We start from the raw sequence: 17,656 nt of genomic DNA, 5'->3' as shown, positions 1-17,656 counted from the left end.
TTGGTGACCCCATTAAGAATTTGGGAACTATCAAAAGAAGGGTACGCTAGCCCAAGGGTTCAGCTCGTACTAAGACAGAGTGACTCAAGAGACGAGGCTGTCTTCAAATATGGTTGGAGGTGTGTTGGGAGGAAAGGAGAATAAGGTTGGGAGTTATACAAGTGAGGCCGGAAGGGCAAGGGATCAGGCTCATTTCCTGAAGGAAATGAGGGCAGATGCGGGAGAAAGCCTGGAGCATCTCTGGTTATGGGCAGGAGGCACCCAGGAGGCCCACTTAGCAAGGAGGGTGGGTCATGGCCACACAAGCACTCAGGGTAGAAAGCGGCAAAACCACCCCAGCTCAAAACCCAAATAACACATTTGAATCCAAATGTACAACGGGTCCAGGTCTCTGTGCAAGCTGTCCATCACATCTGGTTGTTAGCATGTTTACAGCAGGATGCAAACTGATGTTCAATTACCCACAGAACTTTATCATTAAAACAGAACTTTAAAATATGCACGTAGAATTTTTTTAAAAAATAGCTTGCGCTAACGAAACCAATTCTTAAAAGTCTGAAACAGGGCTTTGCCAGGTTTTCAAAGCCATCTGTTTTCAAAGCCTACCTTCCACCTTGTTTACCGCAGTCTGTCTGCTGTTTTAACAACCTCCAGTGGGATTTCACACGCCTCATTATGCAAAATCACTGCTTATGCATTCACTCTGCCACTTGCCTAACTAAGCTCAACTCATAACACCTTTCTGAGGAAGATCCCCAGTCTGGAGTTCTCCTACAGGGCTGTACATCAAGAAGGGTGGTAGGAAATACTGAGGCAAGACAAAACGCATCCTCCCGTGTATTACTGTTATGAGGCAGGCTTGATCTGAGACCCTACTTGAGGTGAGATGCCAAAAAAAAAAAAAAAAAAAAAAAAGGCGCTCATGATTATAACATAAATTCGAACCTCTCTATTCAAAACATAAAAAAGCAGGGTGAGGGGAACGTCTTGCACCGGGTACCAGTTAGTTAGAAAGGCAAGTATCATTCGCTTCTCAGCCACCGCGCCCCTCCTGTAAATTACCTAGTCAAATGTTTCTCATTCCTTCCTCAGGGCCTGTCCTCTCTCGGTTCTGAACATGCAGGGCCGAGGTTCAAATCCTAGCACCTTCAGGGGTCTAACAACTGAACGGGGCTCCCCATACCAGGTGCACATGGGGCCAAGTAATGAGTGATGTCTAAGGGAACGACATTGATTCTCGGTCCAGGGTGGGGATTCTCAACCCTGGCCGCATGTTAAACATCGCCTGGAGAGCTGAAAGTCACCAGGACCTCCTCCGATGTTCCCATTCAGTGCAGGGTGAGGACCAAGGGCCAGCATTTGTTTTGGAAAAAAAAACATTTTCATATTAAAGAATAGCAAATCAATTTGCTATGTGTACATGACACAAATCTTCCACGTACGGCCCCACAAAATGTTTCAGAAAGCGAACTTCCCCTTGGAGTCACTGCCTAAGAGAAGATCTAGAACACAGCCAGCCTTCCAAAGGCTCGCCTCCTGCATTTTCCCACTCTTTGATCCCCACCCCCCAGGTGACCACTATGTTGACTTCTGTCCCCACAAAATTGCCCACTGTCCAACTTTGTACAAATGGAGATACTTCTCTCTTGGATATATAACCAGGACTGAAATTGCTGGGTCATGGCATATATGTGGGTTCATCTCCAGTAGTAAATGCCAGTTTTCCAAAGGAATTAAGCCAACTCCTTCCCCCCAAACGGTGCATGACGATCCAGCCGTCCCACATCCACACGGCCTTATAAATGTTGGCGTAGAGCAGGACTACATTTGGGGTTTAATTTGCCTTTTCCCGATGACATAATGGGGAACGCGCATCACGTGCTTGTTGGCATTGGGATATATTAGTTTGTGAGGTTCCTCTTTTGCCCAACCTTTAAATTGGGGTGTCAGGGTTTTGTATAGATTTGTCGTTCAATAAATACTTGCTATATGGGCCCATGGGGATATATTTACGGCATACGTCTTCCCTCGCTCTGCAGTTTGCCTTTTTGCTTCCTTAGTTCATGTCTCCTGATGAACAGAACCTTCTAATTGTAGTGAACTCTAATTGATACATCCTTTTCCTTGTGACAAGCGTTTTTTGAGACTTGCATAATTTTTGGCTGCCCCAAAGCCATGAAAATGTTCCCGTATTGCCTGCTATAAGCTGTGCATTTCTTCTTTTGTATTCAACTCTACGATCCAGCTGGAATGGACTTGGGGATATTGTGTGAGGCAAGGGTCAAGGTTCATTTTGCTGCGAGAGATACCTGATTGATCCGGTTTTTGAAAAGACCAGCCTTGTCCGCCCCGTGACAGTGGCGATGAGTATTTCTTTAAGCATTCGTGGTGCGAAAGCTGATTTTAATATGCTTCCAGGGGGGGAGGCTGGCTGCTCTAGATCATAGGTTGACATAGCCCTCTGGAAAAAACTGCCAATATCTTTGAGTGTAGGTTTAGGGGAAATTGACACTTCTTGGTTGAGTTGGGAAATCGAAACATCCGCACATCACAGCACCAGCCACACCCCCAAAACAACTGAGCTCAGAGCCCAGCCCTGACTCCTTCGAGATTCCTCGCCAAGAGTCCGTAGAAAATGGTGTCCACAGCACCAGTTCCAGGCCCAGAAGATGCTCCGCGGCGAAGCAGGTGAATGCTTTTTGACAGACCGTACCCCGGAACAGCAAGGTGGCCTAGCAAAAGGAGAAGGGTGTGCCTCCCTACCCACAAACCCTGTTCCCGCCGATCGTTGGTTCTTATGAACTCAATGGGCCACCAGCATCCTGTGCCCGAGCCAGAACCACAGTGGGTCACAGGGAAAACAAAGTCCCAACGGTGGCCATGTCTCCAACCCCTCAGAACCAAGCCTCCATTCTTGGAGGAACGACTTTCCTTTCCAAGGCTCGCTGGACGGACTTTCGTAATTAATTACTAGTGGCAAACTGGTAAATTGGAGTTAATTATCTGGACAGATCTAATTGCAGCTACAACTTCGAAATTAGATAAAACCACCACTTTAAAGTGCACAGAGCCTTTCAAAGGCATTACTTGAGGGCATCCGAACATATCCAGCAGAGACAGGGAGCTCGTTGGGGTGCAGTGGTTGGAGAACGGGTCTTTAACACCCCAGTCCTTGGCGTACTGCACTCCTGACTCATCCACCTTCCGGGAAGGAAGGAGCCAGCTCCCCCTTTTCTGCCTCTGTCCCATGGGATATCTGACCCAAGCCCAAAGGGCTGGCAGAGTCTGGTGCATTCTTCCCTGTCGCTGCTGTTTCTATCCTCACCTTGAACATAATCTTGTTATGGTTGTTGGCTCTCATTCCCATACAGCCTCTTCAAGAGGGCACATGCCTCAACAGCCTTAGCAACTCAGGGACACACAGTGTCCAGGAGGGCAAGCTGAGTCTGGCTGGGGCCTGGAGAAAGAATAGGGACAAGCCAGATAAAGGATATAAAGGTACCCCCAAGAGGAGGAAGAAAAGGGACACGCAAAGTGCTGAAGTCAAAAACTCTGGAACCCGTGAAAATCTACGACTCATTCAGTGTGGCTGCAGGTAAACGAGCCATGAACGAGTCTCAGCCATGAGACTGGAGAGTCTGCCTAGGAAGAGGGGGAAAATGTCCAGGCCATCATGGAGAGCTGAGGCCTCACCCCAAAGAACCTTCTAACTCGAAGAATGTATTGAAACAGGCCAAGATTGAAGGACCTCTCACAGGAAGAGAAGGTTGTGTAGCTGTTGACGTTCTTGTGGGGAATCAGGGCACCTAGTTCTCGTTCCCCATTGGGCAAAGGCCAGCTGTGTAATTTCTCTACTTCCTCCTTTCCTCATCTGTAAAATGGGAATGAACGCTCGTCTACCTTCCCTCTTAGGGGAACACTGAGGAACACTGACACTTCATGGTCGCGAAGAGAACTGCAGACATCCACAAAACAAAGCAGAGTTGAATGACTGTCCCAACACCCGAGAATAGAGCCCAGAGCCTGGCCCCGATTCTCCCCAGATTCCTCTTCAAGGGCCCCCATGAAAATGGCAACTATGGCACCAGCTCCAGTCCCCGGAGATGCTCCGTGGTCAAGCAGGTGAATACTTTTCAGCAGCACCCAAAAATCATATCAAAGGTGAGATCATGCACATACACCTTTAACCTAGACATCTAAGACTTGGAAATAGCTTGTATTTGGAGACACAGACCTCCCCTTCAGATCCTGCTTTCCCGACCATACCCCTGGATGTTACCATCCCCATAACCCACAAGCCCTCCAACCCCAAAGCCCATCCCAGCAAAGCATGGAGGCCATTACACCCTTGGTTTCCACCTTCTCTCAGGTGTGGGGTCACTCTACTGATGGATCTATCCAGGTAATTGAGGGGGTCCAATCCTACCCATCTTTCTCCCTGCCCCCACTCCACTGAGTTGGCCCACACCAGGTAACCTCTGGGTTCCCTTTCTGTTTAAAACTCTGCTTTACCACTGAGGTTGTAGCCTACTGAAGCTAGGCCCATTGGTCTGGCGTCCTTTCTAGCTGCGTCTGTCCCAGCCCTTGAGAAGGAAGCCAAAACCTACCACCAAGTTGGCCAAGCCAACAGTATTGCCCTTGGTCAAGATGGAGCCAGATCTGACCTCTCCCCAGTGACCCAGAGCCCTGCAAGGGTCAGTTCAGCCTGGGTGGTGACAGGTGCCAAATTCAGATGAGCAGTGAGGCAGAGAGGTTGGGAGGGAGAGCCCAGCAGTAGGGGAAAGATTCCCCCTTCAACAGCTGCACGACACTTACCGCGTCTGAGCTCTTATTTCCTGTCCTTCTGAAAGACCCTTGTGGGCTTAAAATCCCCTGGACACAATGAATAGTCTGGAGATGTTCACACAAGGAGGACAAAGATGTGGGACAGAGCAAAGAGGATCCCTAGGGTCCAGACTTACCTCTTATCACTCTGCAATGAGGAGGTCTTGTGTGGACAAGCAGCAGTGGGGACCCGGTCCCGGGGGCTGACAAAGTCAGGGAGACACAAAGCTGACAGCTCTCTCCCAGTGGCACTGTGGCCACCGCCATCTCTGAGTGCCTCCTGTCCAAAATGCCAGCAGGGTGTGGGGACAACAAAAGAACTCTGGCCCGGACCCCGGCGACCCTAGGTTCTGTTCCCCCGCCACGCTGCCTTTGCGATTTCGTAAAACTCTTCCTTTCTGTGACGGTCGGTTGTCTTCATCACAGACATAGGGATCCGAACCGGATCCAGCTCTGGAATGCTATGAATCAATGCCACAGTGAAAAGCGATAATGACAACACTCATAATTATGACAGCTAACTTTGAGGGCTTACTCTGTTCCAGACGCTGAGCACACGACACATATTATCTTACTCAGTCCTACATGACCCACACGGGTGGGCACTGTGTTTACACCGTTCTAGAAATGGGCACCTGCCACGTTCCCACAGCAGCGGGTGCCAGCCTCCCCACCCATGAGCCTTACCCTTGACCCCCACCCTGCCTTAGGTCTTGGTTCCCAAACTCTGTTCCCTTGAGGGGAACCGCCCAGTGGGTGTTTTCCTGAAGCCTGGCATCAGCAGAGGACCCACCGTATTCGAACACCAGCTGGGAAGTATGACGTGGCCTTGAAATTGGACAGGCTTCAGAGAGGCACTTTAGACCAAGAAAAAGACACCCCCTGGGGAAACTGCCTGTGGTTAGCGAGAAGTCAGAAAGCTGGATTGGCAAATCCCAAGCAGCCCTTTGGGACTGGGAGAAGAATTGGAGTGAATCAAACCCAGCCTCGGAACATAATAAGATCGAGGAGCGGAAGATCAGCCAGGAGCGAGAGCTGCCCCCAGCTTGTCTGTGAGTCACTGGGGAGGGTGGGCATCCTAGAGGAGGCCCCGCCTGGCCAGGGGGTCCTTCCTTCCTGCCCGCACCAGCGGGAGCCTCTGCTCCCGGGGAGCCAACAGTCTACCGGAAGAAGTCTGGCCCAGGTCATCCTGCCCAAAGCACAGGGAGAAAAGTCAATGCTAACCAAAGGAGCCGGGGCCTGACCATGCCCCCCAGAAGAACGCACTGGTTTGCCCTCCAAGGTCCGGAAGTGATTTCTGAGCCCCCAGTAGGAGTGCAGAAGGCAATAAAGACCATTTCAGGCAGAAAAGAAAGGAACGAAGTTGCAAAGATGTGAAGTAGGCGTCCGGGAAGGGGGAGGCTGGGGCTGGCAGCGTGTGGTTGGCTCCAGGGCAGGGAGGCTCAGGAGGCCAGAAAAGGAGGCTGCAAAGGCCTCCCGCAGGAGGTGTGGATGCTCCTGCAGCCTCGAAAGGTCACAAGCCGGGAAGCTGCATGGAGAACAGCCAGCTGGACAGCAGAGAGCGGGACGGAGGGTGGACTGGGGCGCCAGTGACTCGGGGCAGGGAGACGCCTGGTCGGGGCGGGAGGGGAGATGAGGCCACAGATCCAAAAGGCAGCTCAGAGGCGGGGAGGTCCTGCTGGTGGAGTCGGGTGGGGGACGGAAGAGCCGAACTCAGAGGCTTTGCGCCCCCCGCCCCCCCGCCCTGCAGAGGCAGCGGCGATGGGGGTGAGGCAGCCCTGCCAGCCTGGAACCGGAACTCAGAGGGAGGCGGCTGTTCCCTTAGCTTCTCCCGGGGGCTCACTGTTGCCATTCAAGGCAGCTCAGCCTGTCACTCAAAGATCTGGCAACCGGCTACCTAGCAACCCGGCTTCTCGGAACCGAGCCTGCCACACTCGTGCACGCAGTCACACACTCGCTGGTGCACACGCACACGGGCGTGCACAGGCAGCACACACACGTCCGCACTGTTGCACACTCGAACGCACGCATGTGCACGCCGGCGTGCAGGCTTGCACACACACATGCGCTCGTGTCTGTGTGCACGGTCGTGTACACAGGCAAGGGCACACGCACACACACACACACGAGGCAAGCTCATCCCCCACCTTTGCCCACCCGCGGCTCTTCCCGCATCCTTCCTGCAAAGCCCCTGCCCCGCCCTGATCGGTCCTAAGCTCCCTTCTCCAGGAAGCCTTCCTGATTGCCCCATGCAAAGCCCTCTCACGGTTGGGGCTGTGTGATTACGTCTTTCTTCCAGAACCCCTTGCGACGTCATTTTGGACAATATAACAGGAGCCATGAAGAGGCGCACGCACTGAGGGGTCCAAGGAGGGATATTAAATGCTGACCGGGGCCAGGAGTGAGACAGATGATTAAATGTGGAGTCATGGGCACAGACAGGGACGAGGCTCTGAAATAGGGCAGGGGATGCCCTGGGAGCTCAGGGACAGGGGAGGGGTGTGAGGAAGGCCTCCAAGAGCAGAGGAAAAGGACAGAATCCTGGCCCAGCTTTGGGGGGACCCTTCCCTTAGATTCTCAGAACCAGGTCAGAAGCATGTTCCAGACAGCATCCTGGGCTCAGCCTGATGCAGGGCACCCCCCAGACAGCACGACCGGGGGCCCCGGGGTAAGACCACCTCCCAGGCTCTGCTCTTGGATACCCAGGGTGGCGTCGGGCACCTGAACAGAGAGAAAAGCACAGGGGTGGCGACGTCCAGGTCTCAAAAAGCAGTGCTGAGAACACCCGTGGCCACCACAGAGGGGGCCGAGTGGGCACGGTGACCACCTGGGAACCCAGGGGAGGTGGAAGGGGCTGGTGGAGGGGACCCGGGCTCTGTGATTAAGCTGGCAGGCCTCGAGGCAACCCGTCTTGCTTTGCGGCTGTCGCTGCCACCCTTCCCACGTGACCGGATCCCCAGAATGAATCCACGCTTCCCAGGACGGCTCCCGCTGAGCCCCTGATGTGCCTGCCTCCCCCCCGACACCCAGCCTCTGCCCAGAGAGCTGACAGGCACCATAATGCCGACAAGGTCGGAGGCCGTGGCAAAGCCAAGAGCGCTTTTGCGGGCTGGTTTAATTTGTCCTTGATGCTTGCAATTCTGAGGCCTCCTGGATTAAAGACACGGGGTCACTTGTTTCATTCAATCTGCCCGATCCTGGGGTCACTGGAATCAGCCCAGGTGGCCCCTGAACCCTCTGTGACAGCAGCCGATTCCTACATCCCAGAGCCCCTGCCATTTCTTAGGGAATATTACACCATTCCAGGAGCTCTCCCTTAAGAGAGGAACAAGCTGCACTTGACTGTCTTCAGCTCCAGCTCTGCCATGAAGAAATCATCCAGAGCCCTAGCTTCAGAAACGGGAAAGTGGGAGAAATCGTACAGAAACCACAAGGCCAAGGTAGGCACTCTGTGTAAGGGGCCTAACACCAGGCCTGGGGCACAGCAGTGGTCAGAGATCGGACCTTGCTGGGTGGAGACGACAGTGGCCATGAGAGGGGGCCCTTCCCAGGCCAAGAGTGACGGGATTCTTTCTTGCAAGAGCCGAGGCAGGTCTGACCAGGAGCTCTCTCCGTTCTGCGCTCAGGGTGACCCAGAAACGAGTCCAGTGTCTGCCGTGAGTCACTTGACCCAGATTTCCCCTGCCCCCCTCCACAGGTCCTAGTAAAAGCACAACCCCGCGACATTGCTAACGTTAACAATGAAATGGTTAAGATACGAGATTCCCGACGGACGGCTTTGGACTGCCTCCACTAGAAGGCCGCAGACAAGATTAATCCCTGCAACTTGCAGCCTGTGAAATGTCTCCCATAGCCGCCGTTCGGGGAGTCCTCCCGCCAGATACTGCGCAAGGCAGACTGGGTGCAAACGTGGCTGCTGGTTGCAACGCGACTTTGCACTTCTCCCGTCAAGAGGTGGAATCTATTCCTCCACCCGTCGAATGACTCACTTTGGCCCAGAGAATGTGGTAGAAATGGCGGGATGCCAGTTCCAGAAGCCGAGCATGCCTCTACTCCTTTTTTGGGCGCCTGCCACGTGAATAAGCCCACGTTAGCCCGCCGGCAGCTGACAGACAGACGTCCAGTAACTCCAGCCGCCCACCAGCCACCTGCCAGACATGCCTGCGAGGCTACCTGAGATGGCCAGTCCTTAGGCCCTCCACCAGGTCAACACAGACACGTGAGCCAGCCCAGCCAAGACCAGCCACGGCAGGCCCAAAGAGCAGAATTCTCCGCTGAGGCACAGAGTGCCTTGTGAGTGGTAATGAATGCCTTTTTTTTTTTAAGCTTCCGAGTTTGGGGTACTTTGTTACGTCGCAGTAGCTTACTGATACACCATGTTAAGTCGTTTGATGACGTCACTTTATCTTTATAAGAACAACTCCGTGAGCTAGGGATTCCTATGCCAATGGTACCATAGAGGAAACCAGGCCTTAAAAGGCTTTAGCCACTTACGCAGGTTGTCACGGGTAGAAATTGGTAGAACCGTGAAGACACCTCTCCTCTGCTTGACCTAATAGGCTGTGTTCTTTTCACTAGGGCAACTTCTCTCGTTCCCCCTGGTAAGACTAACAGATGGTTACTGACACAAGGGGGATTGGAGAAGCCCAAGCAAGGGTGATTGCTCTCATGACGGGGCACATCATACCGTGCGGCTCACGTTCCCGGCCCTCATTAAAAAGCCTCGCGCAACTTGGGGGCAGTTGTTTTTTATCTTTCAATGTGACTTCCCATCGAGACTCTCCGTCCTTTCCCGCACGTCTAAGAGCTGAAGCTTTGACCTTCTCTAGCTCGTTAATTGGGGGATTGGAGGGAAAACAGAGAAACCATGTGTATGGGCAGAAGGAGAGTTTTCGAAAACAAGTGCTCCTTAGGACCACTCAACTGAAAAATTTCATTAATTCATTAATTAAGATATACAGCATGAGAATTCCAGGGAAAACAACAAATACCATCTGTACTGTGTAGAGGCCAAATTTTTCTTGTAGCCTCTAAGACCCAGTAATGAGCACATGCTCTGAATTATTCTCCAAATTGACTGCTTTGTGGGAGAAGTGAGGTATTGGCAATCCAATTATGTGTCAAACGGCGTTCAGAAACTGTATCTGTGAGGCTTGGGAGTGATCTTCTTGGACCGAAGTTATAGGGAGGCAGGTTATGTATAATAGCCGAACCTAAGAAGCCTCTTTCCAAAAAGTAGGTCCCAATAGTGTCCCAGTAGTGTCTTGGGATGGAATGGTCTGCCTCGTAAGGTGGTGAGCCCACCAGCACCAGGGGTATGCAAGCAGAGCCTGAATCTGGCTGCCGGAATTGCTATCTTCTGTGGGAAGCTGGGGGCTAGATGAAATGCCTTCTGTGGCCACTTCTAACTGCGAGATTCTATTTCATGATTTCTGAAAGGTGAGCCCTTTGCCTACAGAGGATTATCTCCTTGACTGTGTCATTAGAATGTTAGTGGAGGCATCGTCTCTGAACATCTTCTGTGGTCACAGCAGCATGCTGATATCAGACACTCTAGATGACTTTCCAGCAGGATGCCAGGTTCCACGAATCATTAAAATTCGAAGCATTTTCCCACTTGGTTTAAAATTTCCAGCTTTGATAGCTCAAATTGGGGGCCTCGCAGGAGACATTTCAAAAGCAAATTGTGACTGATGATGTTATTTTGGCCTCCATCGGACTGGCACGTTGGGTGACCATGAGACATCAGGCGAGAAACCTCTTTTGACACCTTACAAAATGTTTAGATTAATCAAATTTTAAGGCCGGCTCCTGGGTGGGGAGGCTGGAGTTTCCAGGAGTGGCTGGAACATTTTACCTTATCTGGGCTGATCACAGAGCCTGATGCATCTGATTTTCTAGAAATTACAAACATTGAGTCAGACAAGTGCTGCCTCGGTATGTTTAATTGGTAAAAATACTCTAATTAGATTTTTAATAGATGCCTTCTGACAGCAAAAACAACAAAGATGATTGATTTTTCTCATGAAGTCTTTGGAGGGAAAAATCTCCCACTTTCAAATTTGTTTAGAAGCCATTTCTCTGAAGCCCCTTCAGTTAACATTTGGGCTCTAGCAAGCCTCTCGAGCACTGAGTATGTTTCAAATATTAATGGGGGTCTAAATCTGTGTTCTTTCTCAGCTCAACCTTTTGCGCTCAAAATTCATGAGTGTATATTGATTTAGGCAGCCTTCCCAGGACCCTTGTACCACTGGGTTCTTTTGTTCAATGTTAATATGCCCCAACTTATCAATTATTCACTTGCTAAGTGAGAGCAATATAAATCTAACATTCTGAGCAAAAAGAACGGTTCTTCCCATTCCCTAAAAATACGACGGCAGCAGAAGCTGGTGACTTGGCCAAACGAACGCTTGATTTACTGGGTAACGATGCCTGTGGGTCCTCATGTGTTTTCTTCTCTTCTGTCGGAGGTGCAAGAGGCAGTAAAACCAAAATTAGCAAACACATACCCTCTGGAACAAGTTTTTCACGTTATACTTGGAGGGGAAAAAAAAGAACGAAAGAAGGAAAGAAAGAACAGGGAAATAAGACCAGCATCGGAGATTTCATAGGAAGGGAAAATCGGAGATCATCCGAAAATGGAGGTTTCTCTGCTGCATCTTTAACACCGTCCACCTCTGCTCCCCTAACATGACCATGACCCCGGGCCATGTTGATGATAACAACACGGCTACAATTCACGCGGGACTCCCCTCTGGCCGCCAGCAACTCTGCACAAGGCAGGCGGTGTGGTACATTTCTTCGGATGACGAAGTTGAGCTATGAAAAAGGAACGTGGTTGGCTAGAGATCACACAACCCAGGAAAAGGAGGAAGAACTTGAATCCAGTGAGGTTTACTCAGGTCATGTAATTGCCTTGATTGTGCTCAGTCAAGGTCAGCTCAGTCAAGGTCACACAGCTAGCTGGGGTCAGGATCAGGGGCTGACCTATTCCAAAACCCCTGCTCGATCCGCTTCTAACATTGACGTCCTGTTGATATTCTCAGATGTCTCTGGCACCCATCCGTGTTCTTAACCAGCAGAGCAACGTCCAGTAACGTTGAAGATGCTTCTCAATTCTGTTCTGTGTCAAAGGGGCCAGTCACGTTGGCCTCCTTCCGTAGTCACAAGGATGAAAGCAGGTAATGCTATTTATGTAACCTACCACACAGATAGTAGACCTTCCATAAAAACTTATTTCATTTCCCTTCTCCCTTGACTCTTTCCCCTTCCCAACCCTGGCAGGACAGAGAACTTGGGTACGCCGGAGTGTTCGCGGTATGACTTAGAACGACAAAGGGTTTCTGGTTCATTCACTCTCAGTTAATCAGATAATTCAATTAACCACAGCACTTCCATTCCCCTGAGCAATTGGTTAATTGAAGTTTTATTGTATACCAAGCATTTCAGGGTGCCATCCAGTAACACTTCTTCCATGAGAGACGGAGGCAAACGACGGGAGGATCTTTGAGTCGACCTCCTCCGCCACCTTCAGACACAGAACCAATAGGTTATAGTTAGTTATATTGAAAGGGAAAGTTTCTGTGCAACTGGCTAATGTGGTTCTAGATGAGACGTCCCATCTGCTGTCTGCTAGCTGGAGGTCCAGGAAGGCTGGGGGTGTGGTTCTGGTCCAAACCCAAGGGGCTGCGAACCGGGATCACCGATGGTCAAGGGCAGAAGGTAGGCGTGACAGCCCAAACAGAGAGCAAGTTCACCCTTCCTCTGCCTTTTCTCTTGTAATCAGGCCCTCAGTGGATCACGTGATGCCCACCTGCGCTGAGTGGAGGTGGTCTTCTCACTCACTCTACCAATTCAGACGCTAATCCTCCTGAAACACCCTTCACCCAAAAAAATGTTCTACGGGCTCTCCGGGCATGCCTCAGCCCAGCCAACCAGCTACATACAACTGACCATCACAATTCCCCTCTTCATCTTCTTGACTTAATACCCAGCCACGGCCCTTCCACATCTCCTCCCACCTAAAAACTCCTCTCTCTCAAGAGCCATCTTGGAAAGGGGAGGATGCATCCAACGTAAGGAACCCTATCATTGACTCGCCATCCATCCATGACTTGCCACTCATAGTCCCGATGGACACCTCTGGCCCCAGCATTATCAATATTACAGCTCCCCTACTTTCACTGTCTACGGGGTCAGAGAATTTTCTTTGTTCTTTAAATGTGCCTTCTCTACCTGTACTCAAAACCACATCCATCCTATCCTATTTTGATCCATTCTTCCTTAATTATTTCCTTTTTCAGCATCTTGAAACGGACACATTTGCTGAGAATTTTTGAGCATCAGATAACTCAACAAGGAGCCTCTTCTGCTTTCCAATATGATCAATTCTGCCACTTTCGAGGCAGGTCACATTAATTAAGACCTACTGTGTGCCAGCCATGGCAAAAGAGGCCTCCGTAGACATTATCTCGTGGGGACTTCAGAAAAATCTCCTCTCTCTTGACTCTTCCCATTTCTGGTTCTTAGCCAATCACCTTCCTCACTCATCAAAAAATATTTCGGACATGTTGCCTATCTCTTTGTCTTTTCTTTCTATCTTCTTCCTAATACCCCATAATAAGAGGCCTTCGACCCAAACACTCTTTCACTCTTGGTTGTTCAAACCAAGAGTTGGTTGGTTCAAACACTCTTGGTTGTTCTTTTCAAGGCAACCAAGGACACCTTGCAAAATCCAAATGACCTCACTAATTCCGAACCTACTGGGCTTCCGTAACATTTGTCACTTTGAGCATTTGGCTCGGTCATGAAAATCAGCATGTTACTTAACCACTGGGAATGTTACTTGAGTTACCTAATGCTCAAGTGCCCTCAGAAAATGTGTCTTCTTCTAAGAGAAGGACAATGATGGAGGATCCAGGAAGGATCCGGGAAGGATCCATGAGGAAGACTTAAGCCAGTGTGAAGCACGTGCCCAATGCCCCCCAGGTGTCACCCATTGGTATTGCTAACAGGAACAGAGGACAGGTGCCTCAGATGCCTCGGGTGCCGGCAGATGGGCACGTGCAACCTTCATTTTCAAAAACTAGAAGGCAGACTGTCCGAGCTCTAAAAAAGAAAAGTCTAGCTTATAACGGACCCCCGGAAGAATTCTAAAAAACGTTCCCAAAAAAGGCACAAGGGACGGCTCATGGGAACGTAGAAAGCAAGCAACAATCCTGAGGAACGAGAGGAGACTCTTTAAAGATGAATCGTGTTGGATTTTCTGCATTTCCCTTTTAACTACATTACCCAACCGGCTAATGAGGGAAATGCTGTAGCGAAGGGTCTTGATTGGAGGAAGTCTGCGGACAATGGCTCTCATAATTCTATTGTTAATGATTTGGGCAAGAGGCAGCTTTCCTGTGACTTCTCCAGAAAGGTTTAAAGCAACCAGTGTCTGCATTCATGAGCTTTGCATTGGGTAAAATTTGCATCTATATCTGCGGACGCCGTGAGGAGGAGAGATCCAGAATGAGGTCAACGCACTGGAACTAGAAAGGTCTGAAGAGACCGGAAATAGAAATGAATCACAATGCGAGGAAATTGAGAAGGAATGAACGTTAACTCCTGCGCTGGAATCCAAAACCCGACACCGCAAATGTAGAGCCGACGTGGCCGAGCCTAGAAGCGGTGTGTGTGGAAAAGTCTCGGGTCGTAGCTGTAAAGACACTAGCAGCCTGGAGCTCCCATTATGTCTGTCACCAAGCAAAGAGACCCCACCTGAAAACAGAGCTCACCTGGAAGAAGCAGAAAGATGGTGATGAGAGAGACGTCTCAGCCAGAGCCAGAGTCCAGCTGTCCCTGAGGCAGACACAGTCCCTGGGCCGTCAAGGAAGCCAGTGCATTTTCTCTATTTTTTTCCCTCAAACTACTATGAGTGGAGTCTCTGAAAACCCTGCTGCTGGAAGACCCCTGATTAAAGTAATTGTCAACATTCATTGACAGTCTGTTTGTGCTGCTTCTTAACCTCCCAACTTTGTTAGCCTGGGCAATCAGATCAGTCCTTCATGTATAAAATGGGAATATATTAGGGCGCCTGGGCGGCTCAGTGGTTAAGCGTCCGATTCGGCTCAGGTCATGATCTCGCGGTTCTTGGGTTCGAGCCCCGCGTCGGGCTCTGTGCTGACGGCTTGGAGCCTGGAACCTGCTTCGGATTCTGTGGCTCCTGTTCTTTCTGTCCCTCCCCACCGCTCTCTCTCTCTCTCAAATAAATAAACATCAAAAACATTTTTTAAGTAAATAAAATAAAATGGGAATATACTCATGCTCTATGGCTGTGGCACAAATTACCACACGTTTACGGATTTAACACAGCATCTATCATTGATTCACGGTTCTGTAGGTCCAGGCACAGCATGGCTGGACTCTCTCTCTTTCAGGATCTACAACCAAGCCAAAATCAAGGGGTCGGAGGCTGCGTTCTCATCTGGAGCTCCGAGTTCACTGCCAAGCTCATTCACGTGCTCGGCCAATCCTGTCCCTTGCTGCTCTGTGACTGAGGTTCCGGTCTGCCTCCCAGCCGGGGTCACTCTTGGCCACCAGAGGACATGTTCAGATTCTTGCCACAAAGTTCAAACCAGCAGGAGCCCTTTCCTCACACTGCCTCCCCTCCTGCTCTAGATCTCTGAATTCCTGTCTCTGACCTCTGGAGCCAGATTTCTTCCTTTAATTTTTCATGTGCCCCTGAGGTCACATCAGTCCCACCCTGATCACCTCTCTTTTGTAAAGCCTACTGTGCCAGATAACATATCTAATCAGGGAATGAAATCCATCATATTCACAGTCCCGAGGATTATGCAAGGAGTCTACACCCTGGAGATAGATCTTGGGAGCCCTCTGAGAGCTCTGCCCATGCCGGGGATCATCATAACACTCTGCAGGATTATCGTGAGAATTGAGATAAATTGAGCACAGTGCCAATCACACAGCAAGCGTTTGAGGCATTCGGTGTCACTTCTCTTGGCTGACGTGGGAGCCCAAGATGAGTTGAGCCCGGGAATTCCTTTCGAGAGACAATCTCGGCTGGTCCCTCCAGCTGAAATTCACCCTCTCCAACATCAGAGCTTGGCTTTGCACCCACCACCCTCCAACCCCAGTCCGCCATGTTCCAGTCATGGATGCCCAGGGAGCGCCCGTGGATCGAATACCCACTTTAAAACCACACGAGGATGTTTCTGCTGTAATGCCAAGACAGCGATTCCTGCTGGCGTCCCCTGAAATCAGCCCGGGGCTCGTGGTGAGGAATAGATTGATAGATCAGTATCTGCCCCTAATGGCTTCAGAAACACATTGTGAATACTGGAGCTGTCGATGTTAATAACGCACTCCAATCCTGTCCTTTAAAAAAAAAAACAAAACAACTGGCTTCTAAAGGAGGATAAAGAGAATCTAATTGAAAACATCGTGTGCAATCCTCTCTAAGTAGCAGCTATAGCATCAATATTTAGTAACAAAATTCTGTTTTGTTTCATACCCCTCCCCCTAAATTATTTATAGGAGAAACATCAAAATGCCTGCTGCTTCCAGCCTGATGAGTTTTTATATATATATATATAAACACTGGACTGGGAATCAAGGAGTCTAGATGTTATTTCTGGCTTTGCAGCCAACTCTCAAAGTGACCTCAAGCAGCTCTCCTTCTCTCTGGACCTCAGGCTCTTCCTCTGAGGGGGTGAGGCAGTAGAGACCAGTGACCCCTGAGGATCCCGAAGCACTAGAATCACGGGAAATAAGCCCGGAAGACTCCTGTCTACACCCTTCCCTTTCTGAGTCATCTCAGTACCTGTAGCTCAGAGCATAGCATGCAGTGTTACATGGCCATGTCTCTCCAGGCACGTGATGTCTCCCCCGGTGCATGATGCCCCCCCCCAAGATGTATGATGTACCCCCAGGTGCGTCATATTCCCCCAGGTGCGGGGGGACTCTCTCCAGGTGGACTCTGAGGTCCTGCAAGCCACTGGCTGTTGTACCCAACCCGTTGTACGAACACCTTTCCTTCCCGGATACTCATTGTGCGCCGACTCTGGGTCACATATTGTGCTGGGCCCAGAGGATACAGTGATGGATGAGACACAGTCTCCTCCCACAAGGACGCCACAGTCCAATAAAAATCTGGCTGTGAGCGTGTGATTGCAATCCAGCTTCGGACACGAGTTGTAGAGGGCAATGCCAGGCACAGGGCTCGGGGACAAGGCATGAGGGACGGTAAAGAAAGGAGGAGGAGAAGACATGGGGCCCCAAGGGACAGAGGGAAGGTAGCAGATGCACCTTGGAGAACAAATGCAGCCTGGAGAACATTCCAGGGTGTTGGCGTCTGGAATGCAAAGACCTGGGGACAGTTGAAAGACACAGCTCAAGGAAGCAGGCAGCGTGGCAAACGATGGAGAGGGAGGCAAGAGCCAGGTCTGGGAAGCTTTGCGTTGTAAGAATCTCAGGGTGAGTCTCACAGACGTGGGGGAGCCCTTGTAAGGACTTAAGCCGAAGGACTAACGAGGGAACACGGGTATTTTAGAACAACTGGTCTGTCGAACAATACCCACTGCACTGCAGGACTCCAGGGAGCACCTTTCCCATCGCATCCTCGGTCAGTGGTGCTCCCCAGAACTCCATAGCATGTAATGCCGGGAGGACCCCCGGAGTCGGGGAGCTCTGCATCTCTGCAGACAGCAGTGACAGGTGCGGCCTGGAGGAGACAAGACTGAAGCAGAGAGAAGTCCGGGGGCCGCTGCCACGGCCGAAGAGAGAGAGAACGAGTTCAGAACCGACGCAACGACAGCAGGCTACTTGGTCC

The 17,656-nt window shown here is 50.6% G+C and overlaps 1 long non-coding RNA gene across 1 annotated transcript in view; it reads right to left on the bottom strand.

Annotated features, from left to right (window-relative positions):
* LOC123589785 overlaps positions 1 to 17,656 on the bottom strand; it is a 560,443-nt gene that overhangs the window by 266,794 nt on the left and 275,993 nt on the right. The window lies entirely within an intron of this gene.

This window comes from Leopardus geoffroyi, chromosome E3 (genome assembly GCF_018350155.1).
Source record: "Leopardus geoffroyi isolate Oge1 chromosome E3, O.geoffroyi_Oge1_pat1.0, whole genome shotgun sequence".
In the NCBI taxonomy this organism is placed as follows: Eukaryota; Metazoa; Chordata; class Mammalia; order Carnivora; family Felidae; genus Leopardus; species Leopardus geoffroyi.
The sequence above is the reverse complement of the archived record's forward strand: the minus strand, read 5'-3'. Positions and strand labels throughout refer to the sequence as shown.